Raw genomic sequence first — 10,958 nt, forward strand, 5'->3', positions numbered from 1 at the left:
GGGGCCAGGATACCTGGGTTCCAGGTTTAATGTCATAATTATGCAACATTTGCTTCAACACTTAAAATAGGGTAAGTGCCTACTATGTTATGGGTGCTACATTATGAACGTCCAAATATTCTTTCTATGTCAGTCCATGCAGGAAGGTGCATGGCATGTGGTAAATAGCAATCGGTAATCAATTTTATCAGGGGCTAACATTGAATTATTTGATTATGTCTAAATACACTGCATTCTGGTAGGAACTGGGTGTGAGAGTACAGGGTTCTTCACAATCCCTTATTTTCACGTTGGTCTTTAAGCGTAGGAATTTGGTCTTAAGATTACCTGCAATGAGGGATGCCTGGGTGGCTCAGTCGTTAAGCATCTGCCTTCGGCTCGGGTCATGATCCCAGGGTCCTGGGATCGAGTCCCACATCGGGCTCCTTGCTCAGCCGGGGGCCTGCTTCTCCCTCTCCCTCTGCTGCTCCCCCTGCTTGTGCTCTCTCTCTCTGACAAATAAATTTTAAAAAATCTTAAAAAAAAAAAAAAAAGATTACCTGCAATGACAAGACACAGTATGAAAGGCAGCAATAAATAAGAAGCATCCCCCTCCACTGAGACAGCTGGTGACATGGGTTATCCTGACATAGGCGATGGTCAGGGAACCATTGGTCACCCTTTTCTATTGAAAAACTGCCCCAACTGTCAGCCTCTGGGCTGGCCTACTGCCATCTTAAGAAAACAAGCCCAGACAGTTCTACCTTGGACTGCCAGAAGAACCTAGTGCCAACAACTACAAACACACACACACACACACACACACAATATGTATCTCCAAACAGGAAAAAACAAACAAAATGAAAGCAATCTTCAGCCCTTGAAAAACAAACCTGAAACAAGATCTGTTTCACCACAGTTCTCAAGCCTGGAAAGCCAGGCCTTACTTAGTAGAAGGCAAGGAAAGGGTAGTTCACTGCTACCTCACACTGTGAACTTTTAAAAAAATAAAATATGAAATGCTAGGGGCCTGATTGATGACACTTAATATAAAGAAAGAAACAAAAATGCTTAGAGTCAGAATTATTTACCCGAGTCTGTGAACTCAGAGCAGGCACATGGACTGAGACTTCAAAAGGGTTAAGAACCCTGGTTTAAGGAACAGTACACTTAGGTTTATAAATAAGGATGGTTATCTTTTTTATCTTCATGTTGCACAAGAAAGTTCGCCCATATAATAACTTGGCATCTTAGCAAGAGAGATGTTGAATCTCACGTTCTTGAGAGCCAACAGGAAGTGAGGGAGTAGGAGGTGCCCCAGGTCTTGGATCTCTGACCACTGCTGCAGAGTGCAACTTGCTTTGCTTGGGTTAACTGAGTGTAGGAGCTCTCTCTCCTAGATTCTGGGCACATCATCCAACAGTGGCCATAAGTTTCACCTGAAGGTGATCTGGGCTCTCAGAAGCACTCCCTCTTCCATCAGGAGACCCCCCCTCCCCCGCCACAACCGGTACTTGCTGAGGAAGCCACTGGCTTAAAGTTTTCTTTTCAATTCATGTCTCAGACTTTACCTTGAGACACTTTATGTCTGCCCCTCTCCATTGGTCCCCAGGAAGCTGGGATAACACTGTGAGTGGCTCATCATAACCCACTCCCATCCTAGAGACCCACCAGGAGCAAGTGAGGAAGGACATACTTTATGCAAAGTGGCTTATGTTGGAGGCAGCATGGATAACCTTCCTTAATATTCAGATCCCTCATTAACTGAGGTTACTTTGATCATGCCAAGCACTCTACAAAGCACTCTACAGACATTTTCCCATTTTATCCCTATAACAACACTGTAAGATTGGTAAAATTATCAGTTTGCAGATAAGTGAATCAGGACTCAGAGAAGTTAAGTTGAAATGCATGCCACAGTCTGTATAACTTCAGAGCCCAAACTCTTAAGTACTATTCTGTGATAATAAGTTATTTCTATTAGATTGTAAAGTATCCTACAGTTTTGCTTATCTGGTTTATTTTGAAAGAAGTACAACTGTTTGGTTTGAAAGTATCTTCCCTGAACACAAGCTGCCTGCATGTTCCTTTGATTGAAGAAATCAATCCTTCTGCACCTCTCAATTGTGAGTTACAAGCTCAGGTACCCAAAGCTAGGAAACATCAGTGAACAAAGTAGGCCTGGATGGTACTGGGAAACACTGGCACAGATGCTCTTGGTATCATTTCATTTAACAGTTAACAGAATAGCTGAGAGTCTGCAACTTAAATAAGTGAGGACTTGTATTTTCACATTTAACAAAAAGTCTGTAGGTAGGCAACCCGTGGTAGATATAATAGCTCAGATTTGCCTTCAGAGGCAAGCCTCCTTCTGTCTTCCTGTTTCACCTTTCACCATCCTCAGCCTATGGCTTCTGTCCTCATGTTCATAAAATGATGGCTGTACCTCCAGCCATTGTGTTTTTATTCTAAGAAGGAAGGGCAAAGAGCAAATAGAGCAGAGAGAGCATGCCAAGCAGGTCTGTCCATAGACCCACTTACATGGCGACTCCTGGCCTGGGAAAACTAGGGAGGTCAATAATGGTGCTGAGGACATCATCATTCCAAACAAAACTGAGGCTCTGTCAGTGAGGAAGAAGGGGAGTAGATCTACTGGATAGACAACAATGGGAGCAGCAACACTTCACGAAGGGGAACGGCCTCAAGGCAGTTCAGTAGAAGGCTCCCATTTTCCATAGATGCAAGCCAGTGTTGTCACGTCAGCTCGATCGTTCACACCACAAACCCTAGAGGAAAGCCCAGCTGGGATCTGAATATTTTATGGCCCCAGGTTTCATTGTATGCTGTGCCTGATATAAGGAATTCGCTAAAGAAACTTGGCTCAGTGTGATATGACTGTGAAAGCATGGGCTTGAATTCAGAAGACCCAAGTTCAAGTCCCTCACCTGCCATATGCTACCAGGATGACCCTATGCAATTTATCAACCTCAAGTTCTTTATGTTAAAGTCTGTCTAAGACTTGGGCTGTTGTAAGGTTTAAATGAGTGTGAGTATTATGGTTTTCCATTGACCAGCACTCTTTGGTTACTTAATTTGTTTTGTTATGGAAGTCATTTCATTTCCATACACTTACATTTAAGTCTTTCTTGGGCACAAAGCGTTGTGCTATGCACTGATACTATTGGGAGAGGAATCTGTGGTGAGCAGTGCGCATCCTTGGAGAGCTTGCAGCTCACAGTGCTAAACTTCCCTTCAGATATGCCCTGCTCCATCTTCTCCTTGGAGTCATTCCTCTTTGGAACTCAGCACTCAGCTCAGAAGCATCTACTTCAGGGGCCTCCCCAAGTCCTCCGTGGTCCTTCCACTCCACTGGCTTCCATGACACTGCACTTTCCTGATTCTTCTCTAATTGTTCTTCCTTTTTGTTTTTGTTTTTCCCTTTTGTCTCTTTCATGGGCTCTTTTTTCCCCCCACTAGTGCCTGGAATGTTGAGATTCCCAGACTTAGGCTGGGACTCTGGCTTAATCGATCTGCTTCATGGATTAATCTCAAACATATTCGTCATTTCTTCTATTTCAGTGTGCTGATAACTTCCTAATCTGTACTTGTGGTTAAAACTGTGTCTTACACTTCAGACCATACACCCCGTGGCTTCCTGGACATGTCTCCAGCAGGTGTTCCAAACCCCTGCAAATGTAAAATATTCAAAACAGAACTCTTCCTCATCCTGTGGATTCTGGTCCTCCCTCTATATTCTCCATTTCATGTATCCGTACCGTTTACCCGGCCATTTAAGCTAACAAACTCCTGCATCACCTTGTCCCTTTCTGTCTTCTCTCCTACATGCAATTACTTACAGTCTTACATGAGCTCTAACTTTTTTTTTTTTCTTCTTCTTCACCATAATCACCTCTATTGGTTTGAAAACTCTGACTGCCTTCTGTCTGGAATATCTTAACATCTTCCTACTTCACTCCCACTGGTGTTCCACTGACCACAGCTGCCGGAGGAAGAGTAAATAACCAAAATGAAATTGACCAAGTCACTTAAAACCCTTTGACAGCCCCTTGTGGTGTCCCTCACTCACTGTCCACTGCAGAAACTTTACCCATGAGTTGTCTGGGAATTCATCCAGTGTGGGACCTCTCTCTCTGTGGGTTATGTGCAGGTGTATGTCATGAGGTCCAGTGTCCCACACCCTCACAGCATCTCCTTTCCTGGGTCTAGGGCTCAATCTACTGGGCCCCACTCAATATTCCATGTGTATTTTTGTCAGATGGTTTAGACTGATTATTTTCATCAAACAGTTAAAATAGTCAGTAGCATGTTTAACACTTAAATGATTTCACTGAAGTCTAAGTTTGTGAAGACTGGGTCTTTTTGTCACTCATATTCTGTAAACCCTGAGTAGCATTCCAATGTAGAACTAGGCAAGGACATGACAATTAGGAGGTTGATCAGAATTCCTGAGCATTTATGGGGCCTCCATCAAGACTTTTTTTTTTCTCCCACTGATGTAGGAGAGCCCATTAATATGGAAGCACCTGAGCAGTTAAAATTAGTTACTCTTCAAGACTGTGGATAGGAAAAGTATGTCCTTTGATGTTAACCTTGCTGAAAGGCATAGATACCCTAACTACAAGTAGGGTGACATCACCCCTTTGTGTTTGTGTAAATGGACCAGATTAAGAAGATTAAGAAGGGAGTTGGTCAGAGTAAAAATGATTGAGTGGCAGTGGAGGGGAGGCAGCAAATCCCTCCCATTTTCTGAAAACAGTCATCCCTCATGTCTGTACATGTATTTAGGGCAGGGAAGCAGTTAGATTTCTGAATCATCACCTCTGCTCTGGGCTCTGAGTTCAGTTTTTAGCTCTGACTCTAGCAAACTGAGGAAAAGGCTCATGACCACTTGGGGGTCTTACTTGCTTTTCAGTCAAAGAGGAAGGAGAACCCTAAGGCCCTTCTCACAAGATGACAAAACGAAGCTTATCAAATCCTTTTGCAGATAGTGAGGGGGAAAAATGAGGCCACCTAAACTTAATGGTTAAGTGCATGATGTTTTAATCCACCCCGCTGTGGGACTGACAAGCTAATGGATAGTTCTAGCTTTCCTTTCAGGTTGTTCAATACCTAAGGCAAAAGGATATGCATTCTATAGAGTATATAAGAATGTCAGCTTTAAATATCATGTTTTCTAACTTTAAGAAGTAATCAAAATTTATAGACGTCCCTTTCCTCAATAGAAGTGTTCCTGTCCAGCTCTTGGTTCATTACTACAGCCAATATGAACTATCAAAAAATCTATCCATAACATTTTCTGGTTTGAAACCTGTCAGTATCTACTGATGAGTTCCAAACCTGATGTATAAAATCCCTTACCCTCCGGGCTCTGAGTGTATCTTTCTACACTTACTTCTCCCTCCCACCCAATGTTTTTTGTCTACACCACATACAAGTTATATACACACACACACGTACAAAGGCACACACACATGGGCACACACCCCCCACAAGGAAACACACTGTGTGCCCACACATATACAGAAGGACCTACATACACACATAGGCAAACATATAAGACACACATGGGCACACATAAGACACACAGATACATATAAAAGCCCATGCACACAAGTGTGCACACAGGCCCACAGAAGGACACACGTGTACGCACACACACATACACACGGGGACAGGTATTCACACACAGATGCACATATTGGGGCGCATGGAAGGACACATACATGGATGTATACACACACACACACAGACTTGGGCAGATGTCGGAAGACACACACCCTACACTCCATCTCATGCGGATTAATCCTTGTTTTTTCCTGGGTCTCACTTCCAGCAAGGTGGTATAGTCTTTCATTTGGTTCATGAGCAAATCAGGCTTCTTGCTGTTCCCAAAAGCACAGAAATGCTTCCCTCATTTTAGCTGATTGCTGAAACAACTGGCTCTTTCTCTCAGCAACTGCATATAAATCCTCATCGCAGACATTGTCAAGAAGCATTGTTTGACCTCACCACTATTCAGAAACAGGTCTTTATTGATGATCATCTATAATCATGTGTAGCCTACACATTCTTCTGGATCGGGGATGTCCAAAAGAAATAGGAGAGCCACAGATGTGAGGCGCACATGTAATTTAAACTTTCCTAGTAGCTGTGTTGAAAAAAAAGTACAAAGGAGCAAGCAAAATTTTAGTAATGTATTTTATTTAATCTACCACAAAATATTATTTCAACATGTAATAATTATAAAACTATTAATGAGAATTTTACCTTATTTTTTGTGTGTATGCTGGTCCTTGAAATTTAGTGTGTATTTTACACTTAGCAATTTGGACCAACTGCATTTCACGTGTCACGGTTGCGTGTGGCTTGTGAATACTGTATTGTACCCTGCAGCATAGACTTTGCAGAATCCTCTCTGGATCGAATCAGACCAGTAGAAAGCCAGGGGTTGATGGCTACGAAGCTTTGAACAAATGTGTGGTTGTCTCTAGAACATCTTTGTGTGGCACTTAAGGCATGCCTTATGTAAGCTTACCTAACACCAGCTTTCACCTTGTTTACGCTGCTGAATTTTTAAAAGTTATTTTTCGTGTATTTTTTCTTTGCTGTATTAGATGCATTTTTTTTTTTTTTGGTTTTGAAACTTTAATGAGAAAAAGAAATATACTGAGCTCAAGAACACTGTGTGTGTTTTGTGTGTCACTGCGTCAAGGTTTGGGGATACATGACAGACCTAGCAAATAGGATATACATCAATGAAAACATTCCTGGTTACAGAATGACACCTGTCTAGCACCTGACACGATTAAGTCTCAGTTTCCTCATCACTCAGCAACATGTTGGGGATCCCGCGACTGATGGGGAACAGACGTCCAGACTCTGGGCACTGCAAGGTGCCCTCTAGCACATCCACCTGCAGCAGCATGTGGTGCATCTGCCTCAGGAGTTTCTCATCGTGCTCATACCCTTCAGTCGGCCCTTTGGGCACCTTGACCAGATTCAAGGTATCTGCCGCCTCCGGAAGTGCCACCCACTCCACCTTGGGTATCATATGCGCCAGGATGTCAGGGTTCAACTCCACAGGGTTGATGCGGACCTCGGTGGCCTGGAGGCACAGTGGGAAGCCACAGGGCCCCACCCCCCCACACATGCGAGCTCAGCAGGTTGTGGGTGAGCAGCTTCATGTCGCTACAACGCACTCTAGATGCATTTTTGTAAACCATTTTAAGTCCTTTTTTCTTTGTTGTTGGTCTTCTAATGAGACAAGTTGAAAAGGATGGAAGGAGATACTCATGTTCTTCCATATTGCTGTGATTCTCCGCGTTCGTCTCTGTGCCAGGCCATTCCTGGACCTCTTCTTCTCTCCCCCAGGGCAGGAGCTCCTCGCTTTATGCACACAAGGGCTTGCTCTTCAGTCAGTTCTTCAATAATGCTACACATGTTCCCCTAAATATCACTATGCTACGCAAAATCAAACAATGAAAGCCATAGGACTTAAAGGGAAAACAGGCTTAGGGACACAACACGCAAAGTTGAAGTGACACATCGATACAAAAACAAAAAAGAAAAGAGACTGAATGAAAACAGCAGAGCAGTTCTACACATGTGAAATTGTTAAGAGATACATAAATACTGCAATAAATATGGCACTTGAACTTGAATGAGACCCAAAGTTTGTTATGGAAGTGGGGGTCAGAAGGGTTCAGCTTGGGGCGCCTGGGTGGCTCAGTCAGTTGAGTGTCCAACTCTTGGTTTTGGCTCAGGTCCTGATATCATGGGTCGTGGGACTGAGCCCTGCGTCGGGCTCTGTGCTCAGCAGGGGGGTCTGCTTAGATATTCTCTCCCTCCGCCCCTCCCTCCCTCTCTCTCTCAAATAAATAAATCTTAAAAAAAAAAAAAGTTCAGCTTGTAAGTTGTCTGGAGGAAGTGAGTTGAAAGTTGAGAGAGCAGATGCGTGTTTAGGTGTGTGTGTGTGTGTGTGTGTATGTGCACGCACACGGGTGTGTTTTGGATAGTCCTACACTGCTCAGTTCATCTGGGTGCAGATTTCTCCATTCACGTAGTGTTTCCTGCAAGTGAAGTGCACATAATCAGATGCAAAATTCACACGATGCTCAAATCATTTCCGAATATAACAAACGTTAGAACAAATTTGTATTTTTGAAAATAAGCATTATAACATAACTGCCGGTAGTTATTTCTATTATCACCACATTTGCATCTATTTACTTTTGGTTGCTTTCACATGGGTCCTCTGCTGTCTGGTCTGACTGCAAACCAACTTGGCTCGCATCTCATCTGTGTATCATCTGTCCCTCCAGAGCCCAGTGCCTGACACACAGGAGTACTCACGTTATCATTCAGATTGTGTTCATCTAGGGTATATTTGACTGCCTTGTATCAACTTCTGAATCCCTCAAGGGCAAAGACCACACCTTACACACGTCTTCAAACCATCTTTCTGTTTGAAACTCAGTAAGTTCGGAATGGGGTGGAGGATAGAAGCACGTGCAGTGTGTATACTCTGGTGCCTGGACTCACTCCTCTGCCACCCTCTGCCATTCCCTTATCTCTGGGAGACTTAGCCTGACCTAAGAAAATGTCAGTGGTGTAGTCAATGGGTTCAGTGTCTTAATAGAGCAGACTAAGGGGAGCCAAAGCAGGCTAAGGAAACAATAGTCCACGTTGTTTTTCCTTCTCTATTCCCTCCCCCAGCATGGAAACCCTTCCAGGCTGCTTTCCAGATTAGGACCAAGCCCTCATCGACCCTATAGAAATGCTTTTGCGCATGATCGTGGTAATAAAACCAGTGAAAACAGCATTCTTTTCCCATTGGCTAGGCCAGGATCATTCCTCACCCTGCGCAAATGGGCAAGTGGAAGTTTGAATAGAGAGAGCAACTAGAACACTGGGTCACTGAACCACACTGGAAACACCCAATGGAGTCGAAGGTCCTTTCTACACATATAAATTGTGTAGACACAGCAGTAAAAGAGATGAAAGAAGCAGCTAAATACAGAAAAATCACTTTATTTTGTTTGCATAATACCGAAGTGTTTCTCACTTTTTAATTTATGGTTGTGGAGTCTTACAAAAGAATCTGAATACCACCCATGTGTGTGTCATTGCCCTCTACTGGATAAATTGGGCAACATTGTTGTTTCACTTGTGTCCATATATTATAGAAATGTATCAAATAATAGTTCATACTTGTCTAGCATTTGATCTTTTTATTTTTCAATACCTTTTTACATGTAGCATTTTAACTTATTCTGATAATAATGCTTTGAAATAGCTGAACTGTTTTTATTCCCATTTTACAGATGAAAAAACTGAGGCCGAGAGTTCATTTATTCATTCAACATAGATACCTTAAAAGAAGCTATATGCAAAGAACCATGCTAGGCAATTTACAAAGATGAATAAGATGGTATCTGCACTCTGGGAGCTTATGCTGTATTGTAGACAAGATATATATATATATATATATATATATACACAAATAACTATAATGAAAATAAAATCTGTGATATACGAATAAATGAAAATAGGATTTACTGATTGCCCACTCTGTGCCAGGTGTTCATATATGTTATCTTAATTTTTCCTCGTAATTGGTATATATTATGTGCCCTGTTTTACAAACAACAAAATTCAGGTTGAGTGCTTATTTGCCGGATGCTCACAGCAAAGAACACCATAGGAAATGGGGAGAGAGAATTTACAACTGTTGCAATTTAAACAAGTCTTCAGGAAGGTGGTGGTGTTCGACGGAGGACTTGAAAGATGGGCAAAAGCAGGCAGATGTTTCAGGGAAGCTCTGCTCACATTGTGAGCCAAGTGTCGTGCTTATTTGGGGGTGACAGGTCCAGCAGAGAGAGAGTGGAGATTAGGCTATGAGAAAGGAAGCTATTCCTGGTACAGAGTGTGTGTCCAGAGGAAGCCTGCCAGGAGCAAGCGGTAAAGCAGGGGCGGGTCTGCATCTGCTCGACTGTGTGGTGAAGACAGGACCTGGGAGCGAGGGTCATGGTGCTGGCCCCGTGTTGGCAGGAGGCAGCCATGCCTGCCTGCGTGCGCCGTGAGGCTGCGCGTCGGGAGGCCTGGCTTCTGCTGCTTATGGATGTGGTCACAGGTCAGTGGGAAGCTGGTGTGGGAAGCGTGAGCAGGCTATGACAGGGTGTGCTCCTGGGAGTCAGTAATGAGTGTCACATAACAAGGCAAAATCGAAAATCAGTCACTTTCACATTAGAGGTTGCTGAACTGTGGCACCTTCTTTCCTTCAACAACCCTGACCAACCTAAAACGCAGCAAGTAAAAAACAAAACAAAACAAAACAAAAACACAAAAAAACAAACTAAAGAAACTGTAGTGAATCAAACAGGGTTCTCTTTGTCCTTTGAACATGATGACAAGCCTCATTTAGTAGAGGACATGGGTGATTTTTGCCTAGAGTTTTCCTTTTATGCCCGACAATTGCTCAAGCCCTCCAGAGTGAACCTTTACCACCTTCCCTGTATTCTGTTCCTGGTGGCTTCCCAGAGAGTCTCAGGAACAAAATAAATGACAGGGACCACAGAGTTCTCAGTGCTTCCCAGGCCATGGCCCTTCAGCCAGAGGACTAAAGGGACTGGGGCTGGGTGCTAGAAAAGAAATGGTAAGAGCAGAAAAGCTAAGCCAGGTTACATGAATGGGTCTGCTCCTCTGATAAAGGAAGCACTAAGTTAGGATTTTTTTTCCTCTGAAACTCTTCTGTTATGACTCCTTCAAGCCACTGAGATAGTCAGCAAAAAAGAAAGACAGGAGGGAGGGAAGAAGGGAGTAAGAGAGAGAGAAAGAGAGAGACCTAGAGACAGGTAAGTAGGCAGGTAGGTAGATACAGACATACCTACACAGACAGACGGAGACAGAGAGAGATGACCGAGACAGACATATAGACTAAAATGAACCTTGACTAATCA

General features: G+C 43.3%; 1 pseudogene; it reads right to left on the reverse strand.

Moving 5' to 3' along the window:
* Positions 1-6,803: 6,803 nt before the first annotated feature.
* On the reverse strand, positions 6,804-7,346 carry LOC118001408 (annotated as a pseudogene).
* Positions 7,347-10,958: the final 3,612 nt, after the last annotated feature.

The sequence above is a fragment of the Mirounga leonina genome, unplaced genomic scaffold (assembly GCF_011800145.1).
Source record: "Mirounga leonina isolate KUSES-001 unplaced genomic scaffold, KU_Mleo_1.0 Mir_53, whole genome shotgun sequence".
NCBI classification, from domain to species: Eukaryota; Metazoa; Chordata; class Mammalia; order Carnivora; family Phocidae; genus Mirounga; species Mirounga leonina.